General features: G+C 35.3%; 1 pseudogene; it reads right to left on the bottom strand.

Moving 5' to 3' along the window:
* Positions 1 to 12,675: 12,675 nt before the first annotated feature.
* Positions 12,676 to 13,486, bottom strand: LOC121218533 (protein argonaute 4-like; annotated as a pseudogene).
* Between the last annotated feature and the right edge of the window lie 153 nt (positions 13,487 to 13,639).

Genomic DNA, 13,639 nt, shown 5'->3' with positions numbered 1-13,639 from the left:
TTTTTCCATAAAATTACCAATAGGACAATTTGTAGTTTTTCTAAACTTTAGGGTCTAGTTGTAAATAAAAAAATATCTTTAGAAAATTTCTAAAATAATTTCTTTAGAGAATTTTTTCTCTACATCTTTCTCTTTAAATTTAAATGTGTGAAAAATAATTACCCATAACTCTCTTTATAAGGAGAGTTTAGAGATTTCAGAGAGTTCAACTATGATTAAACTTAATCACTTTAATATTAAATTAATAATAAAATATTATAAAGACAAGTATTAAATTTATTAAAATATTATTATGTTTGGAATAGTTAATTTGAAATCAAATTATTGGTAGAATCCCACTTGGAGAGTGATTCCTCCACTGCTCAACTACCAAAGTACCACTTGCCCTCCACTAGAATGTCGTCGCTGCCACCGTCAGCACTGTCGTGTCTGACGGTGTCATTAGTCACGGGACCCCGAGTCAGTTCGGTCCGGGCCAGTCAGCCTAGTTTCACATACTAGGTCTGGTTCGCCCAATTTTTAGGTCTCGGTATCAATTTTGGGTTCTTAGGCCAAATTTTCGATCTCAGATCCAATTTTCAAATTCAATTACCTATTGGGCCAATTGTCTTACTTGAATATTAATTTCTAAAAATATCATATTAATTTTAATTAATTTGATTAATTTAATTTTACTTTATCAAAATTAATTTTCTTAAAAATCATTTGGATTTTTCAAAATAAATTTTCAAGAAAATTCTTTAATCAAAGTTTTTAGTTGAACAATTTTCACGATGCCTAATTTAATCCCACATCGAATAAATCGACTAAATCAAATTATTTCCAAAGTCATAGAATTTTCTTCTTATTTAAATGCAGTCTCATCGAGCTTTTGTAGAGCTAGCGGAGGGACCAGTCAGACATATATAATTAGGCTCTAGTAATTGCAATTATGCCTAGAAGCATTGTTCTGATAATTCACAATTATTTAATCATGAAGTATTATTGAAAATTCCTTATTATGTACTTTTTACGAAAGCAATTCATCCAACTGTTTTGTCTAATAACCTCGTCATGTGTTACCATTATATGATATCCTTGATTCCTTTGAGTTAAATCCGTTCATTCAATACAATCATATTTTATCTTATTGTCACCATTGTGTCTTCTTAATGATTAATATGATCACTGCCAAGAAATGTCTGTGATAAATTTCTTGTTTTCAAACAAGCAACCCATAGCCACATTCCATATTTATCAATCCACACAATGTCAATGAGAGGATATCGTTAACTTTTTAATCGATTTATGAAATCCATTGTTGCTAATAAAGCCATGCCATACACAAGTCATGTGCCCAACATACAAGCTATAGGCTCGATTATCTTTGGAGCATAAGCCTCCACTTATATCGAAGCACAGAAGTTACATATGCATGGTCAGTGACTAACTCATGATTTAGGTAAATCACAACATGAACGTCATAAGTGACTACATGTATGTCTCTACCTATGGAGTCAACTATTCCGATAGCCAAGACTAGCCATATCGCCAAATGAAATTATAGATGACATAATAATCCTTTTAAGTATTTGAATCAAATGCTCACTTTGATTCTTTTACGAGATTATAGATTCATTTAGATTATCTACTGAAGTAACTTGTCTTTCTCACAATGTAAACGTTCTTAAAATGCCACTTATCATCAATTTGAACTTAGACAATCAATGAGCTAATATTTGCTTGTCACAATTTTGCTGTGCATGCAAAATATGAAAGACAAAAACACAAAGGACATAATAGTGTGAAATTAAATTTATTTATTTATCCTTCGTTCAAATACATAGAAAACAATTACATGTTTACTACAATATGGACACATTTCCCAACAATCTCCCACTTGCCCTAGTGAAGTAAATGTGTCATGTTTCGCATTCCCATATCTTCGATGTGTTTGTTAAAACTCCTTGTTACAAGAGTATTAGTAAATGGACCTGCAAGGTTACCTTTAGAAGCTACTTCCATCACATCTGATATCTTTTCAGCTATTGCCTCTCATATCAAGTGATACTTGTGGTCAATGTGTTTGGTCCTCTTGTGACTTCTCATTTCCTTGGTATTAGCTATTGCAACACTCTTATCACAAAAAGTGTTATAGCTTTTTCCATACCAAGATTGACTTCAAGATCGGTTAAGAAATTTTAAAGCCAAGCTGTTTCTTTCGTTGCCTTGGAAGTACCTACATACACGGCCTCCATAATAGAGTCAGCAATACAAGTTTGCTTTACACTTATCCATACTATGGCTCCACTACCTAGGGTGAATACATTTCCCAATGTCAATTTCCTTGAATCTTTACAAGTTTGGAAATCTGAGTTTGTGTATCCAATAGGAGTAAGGTTCTCCTCAGAATAAATTCCCAACTACCGAAGCATATGAAACCTTACTCATATACTCTCTTTATTCTTCTGTCTTAGGACAACCATCCAAAGAAAGATGAAAGCCTGATGCATTCGACTCAGTGCCTGGTTTTACATCAGTCATTGTAAACTGTTTCAGTACTTTATCGATATATGAAGCTTGTGATAGAGCTATCATTTTATTCTTTCAATCCTTAAAGATTCGAATTCCAAGAATATAACTAGCTTCACCCAAGTCCTTCAAGCTAAATTGTTAAAATAACCACAGTTTAACCAAGGTCAATTCTCCTACATCATTTCCAATAGGTAGAATACCATCGACATCCTGACCGCCTCCAGACATACTAACCTCCACGGTGAATACTACAACCACAAGATATGAAATAGAGCCGGTGCCCGCAAGTATACGGGTCAAGTTGTAATATAGTTTTACAACGAAATAAGTAAATATTCAGAGGATCGTACCTAGGGGAGGCTAATATTAAATTAACTTTAAGCTGAACGTAAATAGATCTAATTAGAAATTTAAATAAACTATATTACGACAGAACAAAAATGAAGGTTTTTGGTTTTTATAAATAAAAGAATGAAAATAACATAAATAAAAGGAACTTAGAGAACTCAATTATAAACTTGATCAAATCTAGCTATGGGTAATTAGCTTGCTTTGGTGGTCATAACTAATTCCTATTTCAGGTTTCCATTCAATCAAATAGTCATTACCCTAGCAGTATCTCTCGATCTTCCACTAAACTAATGAGTCAACAAGAACTACTTATCTCTCGACCTTATAATCTAGACCGGTTGGGGCCTAAGGGGTTTACGAATAGGTCAAACCAATTTTGGGTTAATTCCCACCTAAATAACTTCCTAGGGCTGTCAAGCCTAGGGTTTAAGTTCTTCCTCTCCCAAACAGCTGATCCGTTAAGAGTACCCTTCATAGTAATTCATCCAACTTGATATAAAAGATATGCATAAAGAATAAGACATCGTAAAGTTAATATAAAAGATATGCATAAAGAATAAGATAAAAGTAGAGTTTAGAGAATCCTGTTTTGTATTCAATAATTGAAGCGTAAAAAATTCTCAAAAGTCTATCTCGTCTACAAAGCAAGTTCTCTGAAGAACAGTAAAAGAAAAGAACTAAAAATAGACCAAAAGCCTAAAAGAAAGAATAGCTGAAAAGTAAATTACAAAGAAAATCTGAAAGTATCCAAAGCTGTCCTCCATAAGTGCTAAATGAGCCTATTTATAAAATTAGGGTTGCTGTCGTCCTCAACCCTAGATCAGCTAACGTTCCCATGTTTAATTTCCATTGTTTGGACAAAAACACCCCTGATTCGTAATTATTCTCATGCAGGGATAGTTTCATGACACCCTAGTGTCTATGTCATGACATCAAATGCAGTATGCTCAAGTTTAAGGTAACTTCAAGGGTGTGTCATGACACCCAAGGCTGTATAGCAATTTTGGCATTCTACTCCCTATGTTTCTATATCAGACTCTCTGTATTGCAATACAGTGACCGACTTTGAGTTCTTATGCCTTTGAATGGTCTCTTGCACATTTACGAAGTACGTTAACTCGCTTTTAGGCCTCATTCTGTCCTTAAGGTCAATAAAAGACTCAAAATACACTTTTTATTGAATTTAAACTAAACTAAGAAAACATAACTAAAACATGCTAAAATTGCTCGTATTCAATCTCTTCAAGTACGATTCGTAGTTTAATTTGCTACACCAAATTATGATAGATCAAACTCCTCCACACTTATGTCATTGCTTGTCCTCAAGCAAAAAAAGAAGAAGAAGTAAAAGACGTACCCTGAGCGAGTATGATAAAAAATTGGTTTGGAGTACATAACTAGACATTTTCATGATTACATTTAATCATGGCATGATATATAAACAACTTACCACTTTCAATATCAAACACCTAAGTTCAGTATATTACAAAGTATACAGGCATTAAGGTTTTCAAATATATGCATCCATCAATAAAGCATACAATTAATTTGATTATCTGCAGAATACAAACAGTTGTAAATGCAATTACTTAATATGATGTCAAATCATGAATAAGTCTACCTAGATCACATAGAGATTTTTGGCTTGTAACATTCTGAGGCTAAAGATAGGTATGAAATTCAAGAACAAGAAGTATCAAAATAGTTTCAAGCACGAAAATAGTTTGGCACATCGTATTGCTCCCTATTCTTCCTTCTTAGTAACGTTTACCTACTCACCACCTTATTTCTTCTTCTCTCACCTTTATTATTTCTCCACATAGGAAGTCTCAACATAATACAACAACTACAACTAGCTCACAAGATTTTGTGCACTATTGATTTAGTTTTTCTATTTTCGTGACTTTGTCACATTTTTTTCTTTTTCGCCACATCTCACTCACAATTCTTTTACTTTTCAAGTACTTTTCTACTCCTTTTCCTTTTCTTTTTGAAATTTTCTTTTGTTGCACGTATTGGCTAACCTATAATCACTATATCACATTGATCCTTCCTATTTCACTATGTTTTTACACAATTCGCCATGATGCATCTACTTAACCCTCAACACGTTTGGCCAGACGTATATAGTTTTGCAGTTCAAGGCTGTGGTAACCATTTTTAAAACCATTTTTAAATTGAGTTTTAAATCGAGTTTTGGAAAATGGGAATCGACTTTAAGAAAAACGAAAACGGGAGTCACCATCAATCTTTTTAGGTGTGATTGGATCACCTTATAAAATGTTTTGTTTTAAAACATTAATTTTGGTCTATGAAAGTCGAGAAAACGGATTCGGGAGTCAGTTACGTACGAGGAAGGGTTAACACCCTCGTAACGCCCAAAAATTGGTACCTAATTGATTATCAAGTGCCTTTAATGTCGAAAATTTGAAAGTTTTAAGATGCAAACCTCTTTTAATTAGAATGTCTCAATTTTGAAAACTAAGGCTCACTTATTTCAAACGAGTCAAAACATCACATCCAGTAAGTTAGGACGCAACATTTTAAAACCTTCGAAACTAAGCTCGTCTTTCGGAAATTTCTATCTCGAAACAACAAAATGCCATATCCAGTAAGTTAGGACACTATGTTTTGAAATCTCGAAATAATTGTTTAAGTTTTGAAAACTCCAAATCACTTAGAAGGGTGCTTGACTATTCGAATTCAACGAGAAAAGTCGCAACCCAGTAAGTTAGGGCACTACCTTTCTCGAAGTTTCCAAACATCAAGCATTGCCTTTTATTTTTTTTTAAAAAAAACCTTGGAATATTATTTTAAATGACATTTTAGGATGACATATTAATGCATCATGAAGCATAGATGTACAAAATATTCTAACATTTCCATACAAACATAAATAATATCATTAAGACAAAACTAAATAACATGAACATACGTTTAATAAAAAAAATCATACTAGGGTAAATATAAGATAATAAACAAATAAAAACATGAGTAAACTAAAAGAAAACACATAAGACATGCAAAAATTATACAACAATATATATCATAAAATAGCACATAAAAGAAATAATTAAACATAGCATATAAAAAAAATGAAACTATGCACAAATAAGATAAATGACATACACTTAAAAAAATGAATAAATAGAACATTTACAAATTATAAAAATATAATGCAATAGTTCAAAACACATGAAATGATAATATAATATATATACGTGCATAGAAAATATATATTTGAAAATAAACTATATAAAAAGGTTAAATATTATAATATATAAAATACATAATCAAATGTATAAAAGATAGGAATAAATATAAATATTTTAAAAACGAAGAAATTAAAATAAAAAAAAGGTTGAAAAACTAAGATAGACGAAGAATAAAATAAGAACAAACTACAGAGAGTAAGAACGCAAGATGGAGAGAAATTTGAGTGAATGCTCTCAAGAATTCTTATTGCTTCCCAAAACTCAAGTGTGTTTACAATGAAGGGAGAGGCCTCTATTTATAGTTGAACCTCCTCAAATCCAATAGTACAGATCAATTACATCAACGGTTAAGATTAAAAGGCATCTACAAATTAAAACTCTAAGATTACAAAATCATATCTTCTAAGATTGCATATCATACCTAAGATTGTAATCATATCTAAGATTGTATCATATCTAAGATTGCATATCATTGAAGATTATATTTCCATATGAGTCAAGCTTGTAGATGGACCTTAAATCTTTTCAAGTAATGGGCCATTCCGATCGGGCCGAATTATATTTGTAATTCTGGACTGAACTTGGACTTCGTTTTTTTTTGGGTTTATTATTTTTGGACTTATTTCTGGGCCCGTGCAAAATTGAGTGTCTACAGCTGCCCCTCTTTGCTCATTGCTGTGTAACAGGAATAGAGCAAATACTATAAAAGGACCAATTTTGTCCGGGCTCACCGAGTCTTGAGTTCTTGATCCTTGATCTTCTTTAAATGACCTCTTAACGGCTTTAATCTGCTTCACTGCAACTCAGGAAGGCGATATCTGCTATCTTTGATATGCTCTCCATCTAATACAGAGACGCCAAATCTGTTATCTTCGATCTGCTCCCCTTCTAATCAGAGACGCCAAATCTGCTTCTTCAATCTGCTCCCCGTCTAATACAGAGATGCCAAATTTGTTATCTCTGATTTGCTCCCCGTCTAATGTAACAGCCCGAACCCGATACCGTCGCCGGAGTCGAACACGAGGTGTTAACAGACTTCAAACCACTTATTCGACATTTCCCAGACAAGCTGCCGATCTGCGTACTAGTCGCTTTAAAAATCATATCTTGAGTTTCACAACTCGAAAATCAGTTTCATGATTTTTCCCTAAAACTAGACTCATATGCCCATCTCCATAATTTTTTCTAGAATTTTTGGTCGGGCCAATTAGTACAGTTTATTAGTCAAAGTCTCCCATGTCACAGGGATCGACTACACTGACCCTTGCGCATTACGAATTGGATATCTCCCTGCACAGAGATTCAATACTGATGTCGTTTGTTTCTATAGAAACTAGACTCAGAGAGGAATCTGTACATATATGGCATGACTCCTAATTATCTCTGGTTAATTTATAATAAATCTCCAAAGTCGTAACAGGGAATCCAGAAACCGTTCTGGCCCTGTCTCACGAGAACCTGAATATCTCTTAACATACTGTCCATATGATCTTTTCGTTACTTCTATATGAAAATAGACTCATCGAGCTTCGAATACATAATTTATTCATCAATTAATTTCACTCCTACTATTTTTAGTGATTTTTCGATCTCGCGTCACTGCTGCTGCCAGCATCTGTTACGAAAGCAACTATGCCTATTTCGTGATTTCTCCTTGATCTAACTAGTAATTCATCATACATATCACCAATTATGATCATGACTAGCCATGCCAAAGGCTAATCATTGTCAAACTTTCCCCTACTACACTATTGCCATATCATGAATTTTAACACCAAAATAATCAACCATGACGTATGGCATAAAAAGGTCGAATTATCAAGATTTGCGACCTAACGTTATGAATCCAAACCCAACCGAACATTTATGCCATTTTCGCATGGCTAAAAGATTACATACCAAAGTTCAAACACAACATAATAGCCTATACATGCTGAAATGTTCTCCTAAGCCAACTAAGAAGAAAGTACCAAAACTTGCTATCCGGTGTGATGACTTCGATGACGGCCCGACCACGCAAAAAGAGACGAGTCCAAGAAACCTAGAATAGGTGACAAGGAAACACCGAGTGAGTTTATAACTCAGTAAGTCATAAGCAATGCACTACCATCCATTAATAACATTATCACAATAGGAAATAAAATGGAACGAGGCTAGTTACTCCATCCATACCGAACCATGCCATGGTTCCTCAGACCTATCGGTTCAATCTCATACCAAATCATGCATTCACATTCCGTATACTCATCAATAGGATATTTGAGGCATTTTCATACATCATTTTATTTTCGTTACAATCATACAACTAAACGGCCTTTCACCTATTCCACGATAAATCTTATGTACGTGACTTCAAGTATATTTGTCACATAGGTTCAAACTTACCAAGCTCAACTCCAAATATAGACATAGCACCTATTAGCCATGAACTCAAGGTACTTACCCGATCCGCTGTCCGTGATCGACTCAATAACGTCGCACACTTAGTGTCCATAATGTTTCAAAAATATATAATAAGTCCGCACACTCAGTGCTATATAATCAACTCGCACACTTAGTGCTATATAATCAAACTCGCACACTTAGTGCTACATAATCAAGCTCGCACACTTAGTGCTACATAGTCAAACTCGCACACTTAGTGCTACATAGTCAAACTCGCACACTTAGTGCTACATAGTCAATTCGCACACTTAGTGCTGCACAATTTAAACCCGCACACTTAGCGCCAATCTCATGGTCATAAATGTTTATACCCGCACATTTAGTGCCGAGATCAACAACTCAATACATCTCACCTCTTTTCTTTTCATTCAACACTTTCATCATCACATACGTACATGCATATATATATTTATTCATTCCATTCAGCATCATTACATAAACGTTATGACCATTTGAATTAATACCAACTATATGCTTAATGACTTACTTGGTGTTGGGTAAGACGGTTCCAATTCGGCTACTCGATGATCTTTTCTTTGCCTTTGCTTGATTCTCCTCCTTTAACTCCTTGAGCTTAATCAATAAATCAACTAGTTTAGCCATCTTGCTAAACATTCATAATTCAATTACACATGCATATGTATGTTTGTATATTCGGCAACCATCCTCACTAATTACCCATTTAGTCTATTATACACATAATTAAAGGTAACATCCCGAATGGGCATACTTGTGTATATATACATATATATGTATATATATACTTCGGAATGGGCATCACAATTAGATTTAACACCACCTTCATACTCAATTAGATGGCCGAATGTATGTATACATGTACAATGTCAACTATAACATCATGTAAATCCACATATAATTACATTTCTTAAGTTCCACATCTTAATGCCCATTATAGCCACTCCCATAGTCTAAATCTAGCAATCGGCAACACCCACCTTTCCACTATGTTAGCCGAATACTCATTCTCTTCCTAGTCCTAAATTCGGCACCTCCAACAAAATAGCTTAACAATTTCAACTTTCATGCTAACATAACAAGCAACTTAACACATCCATATAACTAGCATGCTAATAGCATCAAGGTATCAACTAAAATTTTTTTAAGCTCCTTAGCCGAATCCTAACTCTCCAACAACCCCAAATCCAACCATGGGATAGATAGAATTTAGACTCATCACCCAAAGGTTGTGTAAACTTCCAAAAATATCATTGAACATACCTTGATCTAAAGGACCACCTTGGCCGAATCTTGCTTCCTCTTCTTCCTCTAGTTACGACAATTGCAAAAGAAAGAAAACATGAACACTCCTTCTTCCCTCCTTATTAAGCATTCAAACTCCCTCATTTTCATGCCACAACATCAAACACTCCTCCTAGATACAAGCAATGGCCGAACTCTTTCCAAGTTTTTCTCCCCTTCTTTTTCTTGGTTTTTCGGCTAGGAGATGGCAAGTATGACACCCATTGTTTTTTGTTCACTTTCCTATTATTATCCCCATCATTTGTTAACCAAAAGAAAACATATTAAATTAGAATGAGTGGAGCATCATCACTCCTTGGCCGGCCACCATGTATTTTATGGGCAATTTGACATGCAAAGCCATGCTTCCTCACCCTATTATTACTTACTCCTTATAATTCATCTATCATCTTTTCTAACTTCGTCAACTAGGTCCTTTTTGAATTAATTCACAATCCTAAAGCTAATATTAAGCATTTAATTTCTCATATATTCACTGTCACACAAAAATTTATGCAATTAAAACACAAAAATAAATTTTTGGCTCGGTAATGTGGTCTCGAAACCACATTCTGACCAGGGTCTAATTTGGGTTGTCACATCTAATACAGAGATGCCAAATCTGTCATCTTGGATCTGCTTCAATGTAAACACATGAAGGTCAGATCTGCTATGTCTTCGATCTGCTCCCCATCTAATACAGAGATGCCAAATCATCTTGGATCTGCTTCAATGAAGGTCCAATCTGTTATGTCTTCGATCTGCTCCCTGTCTAATACAGAGATGCCAAATCATCTTGGATCTGCTTCAATGAAGATCAGATCTGCTGTGTCTTCGATCTGCTCCCCGTCTAATACAGAGATGCCAAATCATCTTGGATCTGCTTCAATGAAGGTCCAATCTGTTATGTCTTCGATCTGCTCCCCGTCTAATATAGAGATGCCAAATCATCTTGGATCTGCTTCAATGAAGATCAGATCTGCTGTGTCTTCGATCTGCTCCCCGTCTAATATAGAGATGCCAAATTATCTTGGATCTGCTTCAATGAAGGTCAGATCTACTATGTCTTCGATCTGCTCTCCGTCAAATATGGAGATGCCAAATCTGTTTCTTTGATTTGTTCTGTGACAGTACAGAGATGCCATATCATCTTAGATCTGCTTCAGTGTAAACACGTGAAAGCCAAATCTGCTATGTCTTCGATCTGCTCCTTGTAAACGCAAGGATGCCAAATCATCTTGGATCTACTTCGATGTGAAAACATCCGAAGGTTAGATCTGCTATGTCTTCGATTTGCTATCCGTCGAATATGGAGATGCCAAATCATCTTCTTTGATTTGTTCTCTGACAATACAGAGATGTTAAATCATCTTGGATCTGCTTCAACGTAAACACCTGAAGGTCAAATCTGCTATGCTTTAGCCTGTTACCCTACTGCTTAAAGGGTTAAGGCGCATCAATCTTCATTGTCCCTTGAAGGACATAACCTGTATAATGTGTATGAGTTCATGCCTAATGATTAGGATGCTATGATCGAAGTGAGTCAAATGCTCCTAATTAAACCTGTTATAATGCAAAATGTTTATGAATATGACCCCTATTCCAGACGTCACCACTCATTCTTTCGTCGAAGTTCATCCTTATTTCTCTAGAAGTATCATTCCTACTCAGCCTGTGGGTTTGTACCATTCTTCAAATGCTATGACCCACCAAAAATGTCTGTAAGATGATCCTCTCTTAGGATCAAATCGTTTGATTTGTCCAATCATCATTTTGGACTAAAGAAAGAATTTCCTTGAGTTCTTTCAAACCTCACCTACGTGAATTCTTCGAACAATTGTTCTGTTTTAGTTTCTTGTATTATCTAGAAATTTCCAGAGTAATGAACAAAACTTCATTTGGGAAAATTATTTAGTTCATCTATCATTATTTAATGCAACACACTTTTAAGAATAATGGAAGATGAATTTAATCTTGAGAATAATTAGATTTGAATAAATTTTTCAAAAATACAAAGGAAATTAATCTGAAAGTCTATCTTTGAGAAGAAAAAGAATCTAAAGATAGCGAACAGGATAAAAGTTAGATGCCCTAGATATCGCCGCTTGAGCGTCTATACACCAGCTCCATGAAGATTTTCTTGAGTTCAACATGTGTTTAATAGATCCAAAGTAATTCGTTGATGCCTCGATATGTAACATACTTCACTTCTCGTCGAATCCGGTATAGCAAGGTCACTGCATGACTTACCCAATTTTGAGCTGCCCTTTCGGGTTTTCAACTCAAAACCCCTTTGATCTCAAGGCGCCCTTTGCGGGTTTTCACCTTGGCCTCTCCATTTTTTCTTTTTTCTTTTTCTTTTTTTCTCTTTTTCTTTTCTTTTTTCCTTTTTTTTGAAATAGAAGTCCTAAAGTGCCCTTTGCGGGTTTTCACCTTGGCTTCCCTTCTCCTTCAGACAAAGTACTCCTTGACCGAGTCCGAATTCACTAGATCAGATAAATTCTTCCTATCCATCAGTGCACCTCTAGAGAAAGCCCTCTTTACAACATATGGCCCTTCCCAATTCGGCATCCTTTTGCATGGGAAGGATCTCTTTCAGCACAAGGTTTCCTTTATGAAATTCTTTTGGACGAACCTTCTTTGTCATAAGTCTGTGTCATCCATTCTTGGTACATTTGCTTAAGATGAATACTTTCAAGTTAAGTTTACTAGAGGTATTCAATTCTTGACTCCATCAGCTTGGAGGAAAAATCTTGATTTATAAACCAATGAGAAAGGGATTGCCCCAGCAGCAGTCCTGGCTGTTGTTTGTCAAACCCTACAAAAAAATGGTTCAATGATTCTCAGCAGACAAGAATGAAGTTGCTAACTTTATCCTTCAACCTGGAAGCTGAGGTACAGAGATTACTCCTGGAGCATACATCCCACCATGACTCGATGATGTTTCTAAAGCATCCCTAATCTTCATAAATTGCCCCCAACTGTGAAGCTGCCAAATGAGCGTAGCAAATAGGAGACACAATAAATATGGCTGTGGTGCTCCTTTGATACATATAGGATAGAGAATGAACAAACTCTTGCGGATCATCAGCCGAAAACCCAGCCTGGTCTAAGAGAACATGATAGTGGGACTGCCTCGTGATTCCAATCATTCCAGCATGGGTACCAAGGTAAAAATCATTATTCTTTAGATGACATACTTTGTTGTCAATGACAGTACCATGTAGCACATTGTAAGGAGATCCCTGCTGAAAAAACTTGGTATGATGGTTTTTCGTACAACAATAACCGCAATCTTTAGGGTTTCACTTCTCGTCAAGGAACTTGCAAGCCTCAATAACTTGATCAAAACTTGATTGAATTGAGACTCGCTAACCCCATCCCTGAAAATAATGATTTGATCAGGTTTCCTCTTCCCTGAACTTGTATAGAAGTCTAAGAGAGATTCCTTCATGATACCGTCATCCACCTTGTCAGAAACTGGTTTTGAAGAAAGAATCTATCATTTTAAGCTTCAGAGACTGTGTACAGCCTGATGCCCCATAGCTGGAAATCAATGGCCACTGCCTGGAGCTAACCATCGTAGCTATTGACGACACATCAGACTGCTCAGGAAAGCCAAACAATGCACCCATTCTAAGGATGATGGTTGGAACCTTTGAAACAATTGGAATTGAAGGTGTTTTCCCCAGCGTAAGCATAGAGAGTAGGCGGTAGTTTCTTATGCCAATTTTTACCAGTCTCGGTCATCTTCTATAATTTGTTTTTTTCTTCTTTTTCTTTTCTTTTGGCAACCTTTGTTGTACTGTGGTATGGCGCATTATCTTTGAAAAAACTGCAAACTTTTGGCATTG

This window comes from Gossypium hirsutum, chromosome A03 (genome assembly GCF_007990345.1).
Source record: "Gossypium hirsutum isolate 1008001.06 chromosome A03, Gossypium_hirsutum_v2.1, whole genome shotgun sequence".
NCBI lineage: Eukaryota > Viridiplantae > Streptophyta > Magnoliopsida > Malvales > Malvaceae > Gossypium > Gossypium hirsutum.
Note: the sequence above shows the minus strand (reverse complement) of the source record. Positions and strands in the feature narration are given on the sequence as shown.